The sequence below is a fragment of the Herpailurus yagouaroundi genome, unplaced genomic scaffold (assembly GCF_014898765.1).
Source record: "Herpailurus yagouaroundi ecotype Mexico unplaced genomic scaffold, PumYag 139, whole genome shotgun sequence".
NCBI classification, from domain to species: Eukaryota; Metazoa; Chordata; class Mammalia; order Carnivora; family Felidae; genus Herpailurus; species Herpailurus yagouaroundi.
In genome coordinates, this window is record NW_024412394.1 from 8525797 (window position 1) to 8544279 (window position 18483).

Consider the following 18483-nt stretch of genomic DNA (forward strand, 5'->3'; position numbering starts at 1 on the left):
TTGGACTTCATTCCTCATTATGTGGCAAGTTTCTTAAGAGTTCTGATGCCCCATGAGGACTTTAAGATACAAAACAGATGAACATAAGGTAGGGAAGCAAAAATAATATAAAAACAGGGAGGGGGACACAACATAAGAGGCTCCTAAATATGGAGAACAAACAGAGGGTTACAGGAGGGATTGTGGGAGGGGGGATGGGCTAAACAGGTAGGGGGCATTAAGGAATCTACTCCTGAAATCACTGTTGCACTAGATGCTAACTTGGATGTAAATTCAAAAAATTAATTAAAACAAACAAAGAGTTCTGATGCCCCTGTTTCTACTCCCAGATGTGGATATCAGAATCTTTAAATGTGGGGCCCAGGTTCTGTATGTTTGTCCAGGGCTGAGGGCTACAAGCTGGCCTCTAACCAGGAATCACTCTCTCCTCCTGTTGTCTAGAGATCTTCATACTGAATTTATCAGTCTATCGGTAAACTGCCCCTTAGTAGGCAGGTCCGTCTATCCCGTGATCGGAAATTCTCAGAGGGCCACCCTCCTCCTGGATGGAATGTGGTTCTTCCCCAGTCAACTCTGTTGACTCAGGCTTCTTCGTCCATTAAAATAATCTCATTTTCAGAGAGCAACCCAGAGCTTTCTAATTCATTAATTTTTTCACTCATTTGCAGTTGCCCCCTTAAACTCTCTACAGCATGAATAATTGCGAATTCAGGCAAAATCTGGGGTGGGGCTAGAAGAAACGGAAAGAGAAATTCAGAGGCACCTGGGTGGCTCAGTGGGTTGAGGTCCAACTCTTGATTTCAGCTCAGGTCATGATCTCATGGTCAGTTGTGAGCTCGAACCTCATATCAGGCTCCACCCTGTGAGCCTGCTTAAGAGTCTCCCTCACCCTCTCCCTCTGCCCCTCCCTGGCTCAGTCTCCCTGGCACATGCACTCACTCTCCCTATCGAGAGAAAGCAAGAAAGCAAGCAAGCAAGCAAGCAAGGAAGAAAGAAAGAGAAAGAAATAGAAGTTCAACACGAGCTCACCCAGGTCTCCTCTGGGTATTAATAACTGCTCCATAATGAATAATAACAACACGAACAGTTAGATAGTAATCACTGTGTCAGGCATTGTTCTAAGTGTTTTACGTACATTAATTATCTTAATCCTCAAACGTACTGTTGTGCCCACTTCACAGAAGAGGAAAGTGAAGTGACTTACCCAAAGTCACACAGTGTAAAAGGTACAGGCAAGAACTTGAACTCCAACAATCTGGGTCCAGGATCAGGATTAATAATTTAACATAAGGTAAGGAGTCTTGGGCTGGGTGGACCAGAATCCGAAACCACGGAAGAAGGCGGCCCCTGATGCTGTCCCAGGCCTACGGAGGAATCAGAAGGAGGAGGGACAAGTCCCAGAGAAACTAGACTGGGGGGTGAGGGGGGATGGTCACAGCTGACCCCAGGCCAAAGGCTTCCTGGATTCCCTGGCAGAGTTATGAGGAACATGAAAGGGAAATTCCTCCAGGAAAAGAAAACATTTTTGAGGGTAGTTGGTTGTTGTTGTTTTTTTTGTTTGTTTTGGGTTTTTTTTTTTGTTTTTTTTGTTTTGTTTTGTTTTGTTTTTTGCTTTTTTGCCTCATCTCTGATTTCAGACCCAGGGTTTCTTTGCTGAGTCATGGAGGACATTATGAAAGGCGTGGGGGCGATACAGGACTGCCACCTCCCCACTCCCAGGGACAGGCTGGGGGCTTCTGCAGCCCAGCTAGCTCCCTGCCTCTGGAAGGTTGATGCCAGACAGCTCCCATTCTAGAAAAAGTTCACCAAGAAGCAGCAGTTTTTACTGCTTGTCGTCCTCAAATTCCCAGGAGTCTCCTCAATGAATAAGAACATTAATGAACGCTTGAATCATAACGAAGTAATAAGTAAGTGACTCAACAAACATTTACCGATCCTCTTAATGAAGGCTTTGGAATCAGACACCCTGGGGTTTGGTTCCTGGCTTCTGCCACTTATGACCGTAAACAAGTGACAGAGTCTCAGTTTCTTCAGCTATAAAATGGGGACTTCTGGGGCACCTGGCTGGCTCAGTCATTAGAGCATGAGACTCTTGATCTCAGGGTCGTGGGTTTGAGCCCCACGTTGGGCACAGACAATATATACATACATACACACATACATACATGCATCAAATGGGGATATTTATTTCAGCCTACAACCTTGAGGTGAGAGGCAAATGAGGTAAGAGAGAGCAAAGCTCTTGGCATGCAGTGGACAGTCCACAAGTGGTATCTCGGGGTGCCAGGCACTGTAAAGGGCCAGAAAACAAAGAGGAATACAACTCAACCCTGTAGGAGTCTGCAGTCTGGCGGGAGGGGAACAGAGATGTAATGAATCCACACTGCCAGAAGCTAGAAGAGAAGCCAGTTCCTAAGGCCAAGGACACAGAGGCAAATGACAGCCACCAAGCCTGGGTGGGCACGCCCGGAAGTTCCAACTAAAGTCTCTGGTCCAGGGTTTCTCAATCACCCGCAGCTCTGGGAAAATGCAGATTCCCATTCAACAGTTGTAGGTGGGGCCCAAGATTAGGTATGTCTCTCTCTCTCTCTCTCTCTCTCTCTCTCTCTTTTTTTAGGTAATCACCAGGCCCGTCGTGGGGCTTGACCTTCTGATCCTGAGATACCTGAGATCCTGAGCCAGCCAGGAGCAACCCAGTCCACCGGCCCCATTATGCACTTCGAACCAGCTCCCACAGCAGGTGCCAGACCATGGGTCACACTTAGAGTCCACAGCAAGGCAGTTTTAGCTGTTGTCACTCACCTACTTTTCTACTATTCTTTGTATCCATTTTAGGGCTACCTGCTCCAAGTGACTTGCAGAACCCTGTTAACTAGACAGCTAACGGAGTCCCCCCATTTCCTCCCCTCAGATCTCAGAATCAGGCTCAGATACACCCTGCTGACTCTAATGACCACTAAGGTTCATATCCTTGAAGGTGGTTATTTATTTGCTGCCTCGAGCCCTCCCCTTTCCAGGCCAAATCATCCAAATGCTTCCGATGTTTTCACATCCGGTATTTTGTAATGAATTCCCTTGAAAAGGTCACAGACTTGTGAGAAAGGACTTTATTTATGAGTCTTTCAGTAACATAACCATCCTCATTCCATCCTAGGGGGTGGAAGACAGAAGGGTGTACTAGAAAAGATGAGCATTTTTTGCCGATTTAACACAAGATTCCTATAACAAAGATAACACTTAGCTGACAGAAAATAGGGTAAGAAGTGTCACCAATTCAAAGATTATTTTTTTTAATTTTTAAAAATCTTATGTATGTATGTATGTATGTATGTTTATTTTGAGAAAGAAAGAGTGAGCGTGTGTGCACAAGTGAACAGGGAAGGGGCAGAGAGAGAGGGGGAGACAGACAATCCCAAGCAAGTTCCGCACCGTCCGTGCAGGGCTCGGACTCACAAACCGTGAGATGACCACCCGAGCCAAAATCACGAGTCGGACACTTAACCAACCAAGCCACCCAGGAGCCCGTCAAAGATGATTTTAGATGAATCGCTGTACCAGAAAACACGAAATGCCCTAAAATCTTATGGCTCATATATGGAAGAAACTTTGATGGAGGTTTTTCCAAAATTGACAATTATCCCAATATTTATGGGACATTACCAATAATGATTTGTAAAGCTGAATGAAACTTTTCCAGACTATCAATAATTTAAAAAAAAAAAACTTCCAATCAACTATGCTAGAGAAACACTGGGTTATCTTTTTTATTTGCTCCATGGTAAAGATTACAAAATCATTGTCATAGGAGAATGCAACCAAAGAGGATACAAAAGGTGTCATAGAGGAGCATCAAGCAGTTCACATAAATATTATGTTATTTTTCTGGATTTTGTGATGTTTGGGCTTTAACATTGTTTCCTAGTATGTTGTGATTTCATCACAAAATCTAAATAAATATGCACTTTGGTATCTTTAGTATTGTGATTTTGTACTGTCCTTCTTAAAGAGGGCCTCTAAAATTGCAGAAGCTTTAGACCCAACAAAATCTGAATCTACCCTGGGTATACTGGGAAGCATGTGGGCTCTGGGGTCAGACCTGGTCTTAAATCACAGATCTTGGGGCACTGGGGTGGCCCAGTCGGTTAAGTGCCCGACTCTCGATTTCAGCTCAGGTCACGATCTCACAGTTCATGGGATCAAGCCCCATGTCAGTCTCCGTGCTGACAGTGCAGCACCTGCTTGGGATTCTCTCTCTCTCCGACTGTCTCTGCGCCGCCCCCCCCCCCCCCCAAAACAAAAATAAAAAAACCTAAAAAAAAAAAAAAAATCACAGCTCTGCCAGTTGCTGGCTGTGTGCTGTGTGGCCTTTGACAAGTTACTTAACTTCCCGGAACTGTCTTCTTCTCCTTTATCTAGAAATGGAATGGTAATATCTGTCTTGTAGGATTCTCTGAGGGTTACATAAGATACTGCATGTAAAGTGGCTATTATGTGGCCATCACAATGACCTTGTGGTAAAGAGACAATAGAGACAGTGAGAGGTTCATTTGAGGTCACCCAGCTGAGGAGACGTACTTTAGAAAGAATTTGGATTTCAAGTTTATATTAACAATCTTCCTTTCTCTTATCTCCCACCCCTTTCAAGACAGGAAGTAAAAAGCATCCTGTATTATCACTGAGCTCACCCGCGTTCTTCACCAAAGAGAGGTCACAGAGCTTTTCGCCACCATGTAGAAATGTGCGATGAGCACCCCTCTGACAGAGCCTGTGGGAAATAATGAATCAGATGAAATTAAGAAATACTTGGCCTTTTGTTGAAATCACATATTTGGTTACCAGTTTTGTGTTCTCCTTTTTCTACCAACTCAAACAATCCCAAGATTCTTCTCTTTTTTTCCACAAACGTGTGCCAGTTTATTCACAAGCCTTGTCTCATTTCATGTTTGCAGTGGTCCCATGTAACAAGCAGTTGTGACTCCCATTTTGTGGGTGAAGAAACTGAGGCTCCGGGAGATACAGCACCCTGCCCGGATGTGACTCCTGGTCTGTCTCATGCCAGAGCCCAGCCCAGACCTTTAATCATTGGGCCACACTGCCTTCCTGCCACTTGCCCCCACTTGTATTTTTCTATACGGTGGGATTAGGATTTGGGTGTATTCTGGAATAGGCACGGACAATCAGAGGATTCTTGTGACTCCCTGTCTCCATGGACCTTAGCATTGCCCAGTCCCACCAAACTACTCCTATTTCTCTATATCTGTCCTACTGGCACATGCTTTTGATCCCAATGCTCCCAACAGAGTAGAACAAAGAGCTGTTTGCCTCTCAAAGAACCACAGGGTGGACGTCATAAGACCTCAGTTCTAATCTGGTTGGTCCACCATCTTGCCCTTCGGCAAGTCTGCTGATCTCTCTGGACCTCATCTGACGCACTTTAAAAATATGGTAGGAAAGAGATACTTCCAGGATCCTTTACTATCCCAACATCCTCTAAGTGAGTCCATCCGGTAAACACACATGCAGGTAATGAACATGTTCCTGCTGATTTTCTGAAGATTCCCCACCGAGAACTAGAGGGTCTTCTTTTTATAGTGCATCACGAAGGCTGCAAAGGAGATGTGGCCACAGAGTTTAGATAGCCCTGGCTCTGAATCCCAGCTCCACCAGTCCCTGGCTATATGGCCTTGGGCAAGCCCTTAACTTCCTGAAGTTTCCTTTTCCTCCTCCATAAGATGGTTGTTCCATAACGGTCCCCTTCCCAAAAGCTGTGAAGATACAAAAGAGGAGGCCTGGAAAGGGCTCACTACCGTGCTGGGGACTCAGCATATGGAGGCCATTATGGTCATCATTGTGTACGATGTGCTCAGGCCTCCTCTTCTGCTTTCGACCGGGGACATAAGAACCGAAGGGGGAACCTCAAAGACACACTGAGATGGAAGGGCCAAAGGAGCAAGGGACACGGGATGGACAGATGGTGTAACTCCAGATGGCTGCACATGGCTGATCTGGGAAAGAAAATGGCTCAGCCTCTGCCCAGCCCCACCCGTGTGTATCTGGGCAATGTCAATGAGACACTGGGCTGGAAAACGCTAGAGAATGCTAAAATATCCAAAATGGGAATTACAGATATTTCTGCAATGCATCCCCAATTTTCTATCTCAGTGGGCAATGCCAAATCCCTGGGCTACAGCACAGAGTCTGTTCTTTCCTTCTCTCCACCTGGCACCATTCCTAATCAGAATTTCATTCTCCATTCAAGCAGTCAACTCAAAGCCTCCAATTCTTCCAGCGTCTGAGAGCTCAGCCCATCTGCTCTAAATCCTTGAAAAGAAACAAATAAACTGATAAACCAAACAACATTCCTACCATTTCTCTCTTAAAAAACAAAACTTGGCATTTATTTCTAATATTGAAAAAATGGAAACAATCTAACTGTCCAACAATAGAGAACTCATCAAATAAACTGTAACCTTGTAATAGGTTATACTCTAATACGGTAAGGTACTATGATAGAATATCGTACTACATGATATATAATACCATATTACACATTACCACTGAATACCAAGGGCGACCACAGCTGTAGAATGGAGTGGTGGTTACCAGTGTGAGCCCCAGAGGTGGACCGACCTGGGTCTGACCACCAGGTCCGTCACACACCAGCTGTGTGGCCTTGACAAGTCTTTCTCTGCCTTAGGTGTGCAACAGAAAAATGACAAGAATAACAAACAGAGTTCTGACCCCGCTACCAGACTTCCTGCCTGGTTTAACTTCTGGCTCTGTCACTTCCTAATTGCTGTGCAGTCTTGGACAGGTTAATGAAGCCCTCTGTTCCTCAGTTTCCTCATCTGTAAATAGGGTCTACCACCCAGGGATTTTGGGGGGTGAGGATTAAGTGAGATAGCAGGTGAAATCCTTAGAAGAGTACTCCGCACGGCGGGTATGATGTTTATCATCCCCCTGCTGCCACGCCACCTCTCTCGCCCGCCAAGTGATTCCTAAATATAAACGCACATCCAAACTGCCTAGAACATACCACCCTGAAAAAGAACACCTGAGCTCCTCCAGATGTGCCACATCAACCTGTATCCAGCCCACGCGGGCCCCTTGGCAGGGGTGTCTGTCAGAGGTAAGAACGGGTTAAGTAGGCACTGGCCCTCTTCCCTCTCACAGGAGCAGCTGAAGGGCACTGGGGCTCGCTTTAGTCCGGCGGAAAAACAACAGCCTGAGCTCAGGGCATGGTGAGCCACGTGATGGTGCGCGCTGCCCTTGAGCTTTACTGGAAACCCACCGGCTGTCTGCAGAGGGCTTCTGATGGAGGGTCCCAAGTGCCCCGGTTACCGCTCCACAACAGCCCGACTTAGCCGGGGGGGTCACAGAGAGGCAGCCACCTGTTGAACCACAGCACAGTTCATTTCCCATCTTAGTTCTTCCTCTGGGTAAACCCTGGCACTATTATCAATTTAACCCTCAAAAGGGGGGTGGGCGGGTGGCCAATCTGCCATTTCTCTTGAGCCTAACTGTCAATTTCCCACGGTTCTTGACTCCCAACAGAACTAGGACAGTTCACACGTCCCGTTCCACTTTGCAAAGGGTTAATATACACATGATCCCGTTAGAAGGTGATGGTCATCATCTAATATGAATAATGCTTGGACAGGTTAGGATGCCCTTTCCCCTCCACTAACTGACCTCATCTTCACAAGAACACTGGGAGCCGAACTGGGGGAGCTCCAAGATCGGGGAAGAAGGTAAGGCCAATGGAGGTACAGCATGTTGCCTGGCAATACAAGGGTGGCCTGACCTCGGCGAGAGCTGGGCCTACCTCCTCAGCGTCTGAGGCTCCAAACTAGGACCTGCCAGCACATCTGCAGGGGCCTCCGCTTCTGGGGGGAAACTCAAGGTAGACAGTGCCCTGACACAGGGACACATGCCACACAGCCGAGTCTAAACCCACCTGGGAGACACAGTGGACACAGTGGACAGGACAGAGGCACCCGGGGCCTCTGGCCAGCGTGGTCTGTCCTTGCAGGCCCTTCCCCAAGGGCAATCAGAGGCACAGCAGAGGCGGTGTGGTGGGTAAGGGAGCAAAACTTAAGGGAGGGGGCCAAAAAAGGTTCCTATGTCGGGGGCAAGGGCTGGGAGAGGTGACTTTTTCCACCAAAGGGAAAGTCACCAGGCCAGGTCAGGCCCCCTCTCTACTCAGTCGCCTCTTGCTTTTTTTTTTTTTTTAAGTACCCACAGCTCATGGGCCTTTCTTTGTAGATGTGTTAGTTTTTGGTCCAGGGACAATCAGGTCTCTTGGTTTGGACGCCATTGTCTTTAAGGTAAGCTGTGCACACCCCCTGCCGCACCCATTCTGCTTTGATCTCATGGTGAGCTTCTCAGAGTCTGACTTTTCTTTCTGGCTCTGGGTGCAGGTGAGGGGAGCGGGGACAGATGCATCTCCGTGGCTGCTGGATGGAATTATGACCCTCACTTTATGTATGAGGAAGCCGTGATAACAAAACCGTGCTTTGTAGATGAAGGGTGTCACGCCATACGCTCCCTGGGGTAGACACCCTGGGGGGGGGCTGACGTCAGTAACACCCCCTGGCCCCGTGGCACGGAGCACAGAGCCTCCCCGTCAGGAGCCTTCCGCACATACCTGCATGTGGGAATCCAAGGATGGGTGAAGCTGGGGACACGGGGCAGCGGTTCCTTGCAGGGTCTGCCTGCCAAGAGGGGATATTGGAAGAACTGTATGACAGTTGTAGGTGGCAGAGCTGAGTGGAACCGCTCACATCTTTACCCAGTCCCCCACCTAAAAGCTCACATTTGCAGAATGACTCACTGGGATGAGGGGGTCCAAACTGTGGCCCTGAAGTAAGAGAATCTCAGGGTCAAAAGGGGATTCGAAGGCACCTACTTGCCTACCCAAATTATTCACTTTCCCCACAACCCTAGTTCCCAGAAATTTACATTTCAAAGACCAATAAAATTTCCCCCAAAATTTTGGAGACCAAAAAGTAAGACTATTGCCAAGTAAGGTTATTAGGGAAAAAACCTATAATCTATATATACCATATTTCATAAAACAAAGACTGCTTGAATACCAAACCCTTTGAGAGGACTCAGATTAAAGGATAATGCTTTCTTTTTAACCTAATCTTTAATAATAATAATAATAAATAATAAAGTCTACACCCAACATGGGGCTTGAACCCTGAGATCAAGAGTCGCATGCTCTTTCAACTGAGCCAGGCAGGTGCCCCTAAAGGATAGTACTTTCAATGGAATGCATTTAGTTACACACAAAAAACCCCAGTACATCCTCTGATGAAAACTAGTTTGGAATCACAGCCCTGTACCAGCCCCTCAATGATCCGTGCAGCACTTGTTAAAATTTCTTTAGTGGTGGGAGCTCACTATTTCTGAGATGGCCCAACTTATTTTCCAAAAACTCTCACTACTAAGATTTTTTAAAATATACAAATAGGGCCACCCCGGTGGCTCAGCTGGTTAAGCATCCAACTCCGGCTCAGGTCATGATCTCTCGGTTCATGAGCTCAAGCCCCACGTCTGGCTCTGTGCCGACAGCTCAGAGCCTGGAGCCCACTTCAGATTCTGTGTCTCCCTCTCTCTCTGTCCCTCCCCTGCTTGTGCTCTGTCTCTCTCTTTCTCTCAAAAATAAACATTAAAAATATATACATATATATAGATCTATTCTTTGTTTTAAATGTTTATTTATTTTGAGAAAGAGAGAAAGAGAGAGAGAGAGAGAGAAAGAATTCCAAGCAGGCTCCGCGCTGTCAGCACAAAGCCCGACACAGGGCTCCATCCCACGAACCATGAGATCATGACCTGAGCCAAAATCAAGAGTCAGACGCTTAACCGACTGAGCCACCCAGGTGCCCCAAGATACATTCTTATAAAAAATTAATCTGTTAGGGGTAATGTTTCGGTAACTTTGGTCCCTTCACTCCACTCCAGACTCTGCAACCACCTGCAGCACCAATTCCACTGAGGCCAGGTGAGTAGTAAGAATAATAGTGCCCACTATGAGCCAAACACTGCTATGGGGTTAATATGTATTCATTCAATTACTTCCTAGACCAACCTCATGGGGTAGGTATAAGTATTATTCCTCCTTGCGGAGTTTTAGGAAGCACAAAGAATAATTTGCCCAAGTAATGGCCAAGTTCACACTGCAGCTCCAGCAGCCAGGTTCCAGAGCCCATCCTTCTTTCTTTCTTTCTTTTTTTTTAATGTTTATTTATTTTTGAGAGAGAGAGAGAGACAGGGTGTGAGTGGGGGAGGGCAGAGAGAGAGGGAGACACAGAATCCGAAACAGGCTCCAGGCTCTGAGCTGTCAGCACAGAGCCCGACGTGGGGCTCGAACCCACAAACCGTGAGATTGTAACCTGAGCCGCAGTTGGATGCCCAACTGACCGAGCCACCCAGGTGCCCCCAGAGCCCATCCTTCTTAACTATGGCACTTGTAGGAAGGCTTCCTGACAAATCCAATTTGAAGGCAAGAAATACATTCTTCACATCCCTCCTCCTCCCGTGGCCCCTGCCCCAGTTCAACTTCTCCCTCCATTTCCCCTGGATGGCCACAGTAAACCCAACCCGTATCCCAGCCTCCACTCTCTGCATCGAATGTACTCCCTCCAATCTCGCACACCTTTAAGTTGCTGGTTTAAACTTATTCTCCACATAAAGGTAGTTACGCGCGATTAAAGAAAAGTTGGGAAATACGGACAAGCAGAAAGAAAAACAAAAAGAATCCAATGTTATTCATAGCCTTACCAACCACCAAAACCCCTCTGTGAACATTTTGATAATATTCCTTCCAGTCTCTCTTTTGTAATACATGAAGCCTTTTTATCCATACGTGAGATTTTTTTTTTTCAAAAACTTGGCTATCACCACACTAAATCTATAATTTTAGTGAAACTTGTGGGCATTTTTCACATTATTAAACAGAAAGCCGTTAACGTAAGGTTAAGCTCCGGTCATTTTAATTGTTGCTCGAAAATTTCCACAGCTCCTCCCATACCTATCAAAGAAATTTCAGATTCCTTAGTTTGGCATTCAAGGCCTTTCCAAAGCTCCTCCCATTCCTATCAAGTAGATTTCAAATTCCTTAGTTTGGCATTCAAGGCCCTCTATAACCTATTGCAGTGTTTTTGTTGTTTTTAAAGATTTTAAAGTAATCTCTACACCCAACGTGGAACTTGAACTCGCAACCTTGAGATCAAGAGTTGCACGCTCCATAGACTGAGCCAGCCAGGAGCCCCTACTGCAGTGTGTTTTACCTCCCATTTCCCCATACCCTGGCCCCCGCCCCAACACACATTCTTAGCCTATGGGATCTCCACTGCTTGAACTCTCCCTACACCCACCCGCTGGGCCTTTGCTGATACAAGTTCCAGATTTTAAAGGACACATCCACTTGGATCGTTCTATGCTGAAAACGAACCCCTATTTCACCCTTTCCCTACCCCAACCTCCACCATCATTGGCTCAGGGCAAATACCTTGGAGTTATTCGTGACTCCTTTTTTTCTCACGGTTCCCAATTCCAATCCATTAGCAACTTCAATAGGCTTTGCCTTGGAATACCTCCCTTTGCAGCACCTGCCCCCTGACCTAAATTCTAACTGCCCGTATTTGTCACCCAGGCAAATGTAATAGCCTATATCTAGAACCTCCCTGCTTTTCACTCTGGCCTCCATGCACGCTGCTTCCGAGGCAGGAGTCAAAGGGTTCTTTAGAAAAGTGAATTAGGGGTGCCTGGGTAGCTCAGTCAGTTATGTGGCCAACTCTTGATCTCAGCTCAAGCCATGATCTCACAGTTCTCTGCACTGAGCCTGCTTGGGATCCCTCTTTCCCTACTCATATTCTCTCTCTCTCTCTCTCTCTGTCTCTCTCTCTCTCTCTCTCTCTCTCTCCCTCTCTCAAAAGTCTCCAATGGCTTCCCATCATATTTAGAATAAAATCCAAAAGGCTGAACCCCATCTCCTTGACCTCATTTATTACCACTCTTACTTTCCTTTACTACCCTCCAGCCACATTTGCCTCCTAGCGGTACCGGAAACTCAATAACCCATTCAGGTCTTAACTGCTCTGTACCTGCTACTTCCTTTGCTTGGAAAGCTCTTCCCCTAGAGCTGTGCTGTCCAGAATGGTGGCCACATGTATCCACTGAACACTTGAAACGTGATTGCTCTCAACTGAGATGTGCTTCTGAGTGTAAAATACGCACCAGATCTCAAAGGCTTAGTAAAAACAATACAAGATATCACATAATAATTTGTCTATTGGTTACATGATGAAATAATATTTTAGATGTATTAGGTAAAATAAAATGTTATTAAGGGGCGCCTGGGTGGCTCGGTTGGTTGAGCATCTGACTTTGGCTCCGGTCATGACCTCGCGGTTTGTGGGTTCAAGCCCTGCGTCTGGGCTCTGTGCTGACAGCATGGAGCCTGGAGCCTGCTTCGGATTCCTGTGGCCCCCTCTCTCTCTGCTCCTCCCCAGCTCGTGCTCTGTCTATCTCTCTGTCTCTCTGTCTCTCTCTCAAAAGCAAATAACCATTTAAAAATATTTTAAAAAATAAAATGTTATTAAAATTAATGTCACTTGTTTCTTTTTTTTTTTTTAATGTTTATTTCAGAGAGAGAGAGAGAGAGAGAGAGCAAGCAGGGGAGGGGTAGAGACAGGGGGAGACACAGAATCCGAAGCACACTCTGTGCCGACAGCAGGGAGTCCGACCCGACGCAGGGCTTGAGCTCAGGGACTGTGAGATCATGACCCGAGCCGAAGTTGGATGCTTAACCGACTGAGCCACCCAGGCGCCCTGTTCTTTCTACTTTTTAAAATGTGGCTACAAGAATATTTAAAATTATACATGTGGTTTGCCTTGCATTTCTATTTGGCAAAGCTGCCCCAGGACACTGGTTCTCCACCCAGCCAGGGAATCACCTGAAGAACTTACAAAATACTGGTGCCGGGGCTCCATCTCCAGAGATTCTGATTTGATTGGCGTGGAGTGTTGCCTGGGCGCTGAGATTTTTAAAAGCTCCCTCAGACGATTCTAATGTCCAGCTAGGACTGAGCACCACCACAGCTCTAGATATTCTCACGGATCCTCACTCAGGTCCCAGCTGGAACGTTACCGCCTCAGAAAGGCCTTCCCTGACCAGCCCCGTTCACAGGACTCCATCACGCCCAGGCGTTCACGTTCTATGCCCAGGTCCTGCTTTCTCTTTCTTCATAATTTTCCTACGGTCAGACATTATGTACTCATTTGTTCATATGCTTAGGGTGTGACCCCTTATCAGAATGTAAGCTCTCCAAGGGCAGAAAGTGTGCCTCACCTCTGCAGTGTTTTCAGTATCTAGAACAATGCACAGCGAGCAGAAGCTTAATAATATTTGTTGCAAGAGGGGCGCCTGGGTGGCTCAGTCGGTTGAGCGTCCGACTTCGGCTCAGGTCACGATCTCACGGTTTGTGGGTTCGAGCCCCGGGTCGGGCTCTGTGATGACAGCTCAGAGCCTGGAGCCTTCTTCGGATTCTGTGTCTCCCTCTCTCTCTCTGTTCCTCCCCCGCTGGTGCTCTGTCTCTGTCTCTCAAAAATAAATAAAAATGTTAAAAAAAATTTTTTTAAATAATAATATTTGTTGAAAGAATAAATAATGTTCAGGCCATGGATGGACCCACGAAGCTGAGGGCCCTGACTGCTGGTAGTAGCCACCAGTCATCAAGCTGGCCACATCTCAGCAAGTCACTATAAACAATGGCCATGTGACATGCTGGGCATCACCTAGCTTTATTCCTCTCTCTTATCCTCCCCAACTCCCTCCCTGTATAAATTTGATATGTTTCTGGAAGATAGTTGGACTGTAAGCACCAAACATTTAGGGGCACTTGTGTGGCTCAGTTGGTTGAGTGTCTGAGTTTAACTCAGGTCATGATCTCATGGTTCATGGGTTTGAGCCCTGCGTCAGGCTTTGTGCTGATGGCCTGGAGCCTGATTGGGATTTTCTCTCTCCCTCTCTCTCTGCCCCTCCCCTATTCACACTCTCTCTCTCTCTCTCTCTCTCTCTCTCTCAAAAATAAATAAACATTTAAAAAGTGTTTAAAAAAATACTTATATTTGGGGTGCCTGGGTGGCTCAGTCGATTGAGCGACTGACTCTTGATTTCGGCTCAGGTCATGATCTTGTGGTTCCTGGGATGGAGCCCACATCGGGCTCTGCACTCATAGCACAGAACCTGCTTGGGATTCTCTCTCTCCCTCTCTTCCTGCCACTCCCCTGCTCGAGTACACTTGCTCTGTCTCACTCTCTCTCCCTCAAAGTAAATAAATGTAAAAAAAACTCATATTATCAGCAAAACTAAAAGGCAACCGACAGAATGGGAGAAGATATTTGCAAATGACATATCAGATAAAGGGTTAATATTCAAAATCTGTAAAGAACTTATCAAACTCAACACCCCAAAAAACAAAGAATCCAGTGAAGAAATGGGCAAAAGCCATGAATAGACACTTCTCCAAAGAAGACATCCAGGTGGCTAACAGACGCATAAAAAATGCTCAACATCACTCATCATCAGAAAAATACAAATCAAAACCACAATGAGATACCACCTCACACCAGTCAGAATGGCTCAAATTAACAACTCAGGCAACAACAGATGTTGGCAAGGATGCAGAGAAAGAGGATCTCTTTTGCACTGCTGGTGGGAATGCAAACTGGTACAGCCACTCTGGAAACCAGTATGGAGAGTCCTCAACAAATTAAAAATAGAACTACCCTATGACCCAGCAATTGCACTACGAGGTATTTATCCAAGGGATACAGGTGTGCTGTTTCGAAGGGGCACATGCACCCCAATGTTTCTAGCAGCACTATCAACAATAGCCAAAGTATGGAAAGAGCCCAAATGTCCATCGACAGATGAACAGATAAAGAAGATGTGGTATATATATACGATGGAATATTACTCGGCAATCAAAAAGAATGAAATCTTGCCATTTGCAAATACGTGGACAGAACTAGAGGGTATGATGCTAAGCAAAATTAGCCAGTCAGTGAAGTCATATGACTTCACTCATATGAGGAATTTACGATACAAAACAGATGAACATAAGGGAAGGGAAGCAAAAATAATATAAAAACAAGGAGGGGGACAAAACATAAGAGACTCTTAAATACAGGGAATAGACTGGGGGTTGCTGGAGGGGTTGTGGGTGGGGGGATGGGCTAAGTGGGGAAGAGCCATTAGGGAAGACACTTGTTGGGATGAACATTGGGTGTTATACATGGGGGATGAATCACTGGAATCTACTCCTGAAATCATTATTGCACTACATGCTAACTAACTTGGATGTAAATTAAAAACTTAATTAACTAATTTTTTAAAGAACCTCATATTCTTCTAGGAATCTAGTCTAAGGGAGCCAGAGGAGAAGAATAATTACATTTACTTGGATAAGCATCTCAGAATTATACATAACTGTTAAAGATATGGAGGAATGCTCACTATATTAAGTCAGAAGAGAGAAGAAAAAAAACAAAAAAACAAATCTGAGTAGAAAAAAAGGGTTAAGATGGCTAAAAATACCCAAAACCAACCAGCCAACCAACCAACCTGGCTAGAGAAGATTAATTCCCACTACATGGTTGGGACGGGTCAGTGGGGGAGTGGAGGCATGTTCTGTCTCTCGATCTGGCATTTTGTGCGTGTCACAGGACACTGGTGATTTGTGTTCCTGTTTTATGCCCAGAGAGAAATTTTCTAAAACATTACTATTGGTCATCTCCACATGGTGGAATTATGGGTGATTTAATTTGCTCTTCTAAAAATGTTCTATATTTTCTAAAATAATGTGTTATATTTCTTTTTTTTTTAACGTTTTATTTTATTTTTGAGAGAGACAGACAGACAGAGTGCAAACAAGGAGGGGCAGAGAGAGAGGGAGACACAGAATCCGAAGCAGGCGCCAGGCTCTGAGCTGTCAGCACAGAGCTCGACACGGGGCTCGAACTCGTGAGCCATGAGATCATGACCTGAGCCAAAGTCAGCAGCTTAACCGACGGAGCCACCCAGGCACCCCACTATATTTCTATATTTACAAAAAAGTGAAAAAATTGTAAACCTCACTCCTAATAGAAATGAGCATGCCTTATTACAGGCTTTTTGCAAAGCAATGTATTAATAGGTATCAAGGCCTTTAAAAACATTCAGGGGCACCTGGGTGGCTTAGTCGGTTGAGCACCGACTTCGACTCAGGTCACGATCTCGTGGTTTGTGGGTTCGAGCCCCACGTGGGGCTCTGGGCTGACAGCTCAGAGCCTGGAGCCTGCTTCAGTTCTGTGTCTACCTCTCTCCCTGCCCTTCCCCCACTCATACTCTGTCTCTCAAAAATAAATAAGCATTAAAAAAATTTTAATTTAAATATTCAAACCAGGAATAGAAAATGTTTGGGAAAAATCCACAGGAAATCATTAACAGTGATCACTTTTGTGGAGTCTGTCTGAGGAAAGAGGTGTTAGGGAACTTTTACTTTTTTAATTGGTATATTTCTTCACAGTTTATTTATTTAACATAGAGTATGTGCTACTTTCAGAATCACACGCAGACACACACACACACACACACACACACACACACACACACACACTAGACCAGGATTCCTAGACCAGGAATCCTATCTCTAGAAATCTATCCTTGTGTTTTGCTTTTTTTTTAAATTTTTTATTTATTTTTGACAGAGAGAGAGACAGAGCATGAGCGGGGGAGGGGCAGAGAGAGAGGGAGACACAGAATCTGAAACAGGCTCCAGGCTCCAAGCTATCAGCACAGAGCCTGACGCGGGGCTCGAACTCACGAACTATGAGATCATGACCTGAGCCGAAGTCGGATGCTCAGCTGACTGAGCCACCCAGGCGCCCCTAGAAATCTATCCTTAAAAAATATTACTAATAGATAATCTGAATAGGCCTATATCTATTAAAGAAATTGAATCAGGGGCACCTGGGTGGCTCAGTCAGCTGAGTGTCCAACTCTTGATTTCAGCTCAGGTTATGATCTCAAGGTTCATGAGTTTGAGCCCTGCTTGGGATTCTCTTTCTCTTCCTTTCTCTCTCCCCTGCTCATTCTTTCTCTCTCTCTCTCCTTCTCTCTCTCTCTCTCTCTCTCTCTCTTAAAATAAATAAATCAACTTTAAAAAAAGTGACTCAATAAGTAAGAAGTTTCCAAAATAGAAAGTACCAGGCCCAGATGGGTTCACTGGCAAATTCTACCAAACATTTAAGGAAGAAATTATACCAGTTCTCTTTCCGAAGATAGAAGTAGAAGGAATACGTCCCTAATTATTCTATGAGGCCAGCATTATCCTAATACCAAAACCAGACAAAAACATTATATATGTGCTGCCGAAGCGAGCACCAGACAAAAACATTATCAAAAACTACAAACCAAATCTCTCATGAATATAGATGCATAATTCCACCACAAAATACTAACAAATTGAATCCAACAATGTATAAAAATTATACACCATGACTAGGTGAGATTTACCCCAGATATGCAAGTCTGGTTTAACATTCAAAACTCAATTAATATAAAATGTCATATCAATAGGCTAAAGAAGAAAAAAATCACATGATAATATCAACAGATGCAGAAAAAGCATTTGCCAAAATCCAACACTCATTCATTATAAAAACTCATAGCAACTAGGGATAGAGGGGTACTTCTTCAACTTGATAAATATCATCTACCCAAAACCTATAGTTAATATCATACTGAATGATGAGAAACTCAGCTTTCCCACTAAGATCAAGAACAAGGTAAAGATGTCCCTTCTCACCACTGTTTTCAACATTTTACCTGAAGTCCTAGCTAATACAATAAGACAAGAAAAGGAAATAAAAGAGATACAGATTAAGAAGGAAGATTCAAAACTGTATCTGTTCACAAATGACATGACTGCCTATACGGAAAGTCTAAAAGAATCAACAGCAACAAAAATCCTCGAATTAATAAGCAATTGTAGAAAGGCTGCAGGATACAAGGTTAATATTCCAAAGCAAATCATCTTCCTATATACCAGCAAATGGAACAAGTGGAATTTGAAATTGCCACTTACATTAGCCACCTGCTCCAAAATAAAACATTTATTTATTCTTGATATGAAATATCATATGAACAGGGGTGCCTGGGTGGCTCAGTCAGTTGAGTGTCCGACTTCAGCTCAGGTCATGATCTCGCAGTCAGTGAGTTCGAGTCACGTCGGGCTCTGTGCTGATAGCTCAGAGCCTAGAGCCTGCTTTGGATTCTGTCTCCCTCTCTCTCTGCCCCTCCCCTGCTCACACACTGTTCTCTCTGTCTCTCAAAAATGAATAAACATTAAAAAAAATTTTTTAATAAAAAAAGAAATATCATATGAACAGACCTCAATGAGAAAAACTATAAAACTCTGATGAAAG

The 18483-nt window shown here is 45.0% G+C and overlaps 1 protein-coding gene and 1 non-coding gene across 5 annotated transcripts in view; one reads left to right on the forward strand and one right to left on the reverse strand.

Annotated features, from left to right (window-relative positions):
• CCND3 (cyclin D3) overlaps window positions 1-18483 on the reverse strand; it is a 98148-nt gene that overhangs the window by 28989 nt on the left and 50676 nt on the right. For 2 of the 4 annotated variants that reach the window (XM_040473478.1, XM_040473480.1), the window contains exon 2: window positions 4686-4765. The exons of the other annotated variants lie outside the window; for them this stretch is intronic. The gene's annotated coding sequence lies outside the window, so the exon portion shown is untranslated. The remainder of the gene's footprint in view (window positions 1-4685; window positions 4766-18483) is intronic. 4 annotated transcript variants of the gene reach the window in all.
• Window positions 2059-2131, forward strand: TRNAK-CUU (transfer RNA lysine (anticodon CUU)). Its single transcript has one exon. It is a non-coding gene; the product is annotated as a tRNA-Lys (tRNA).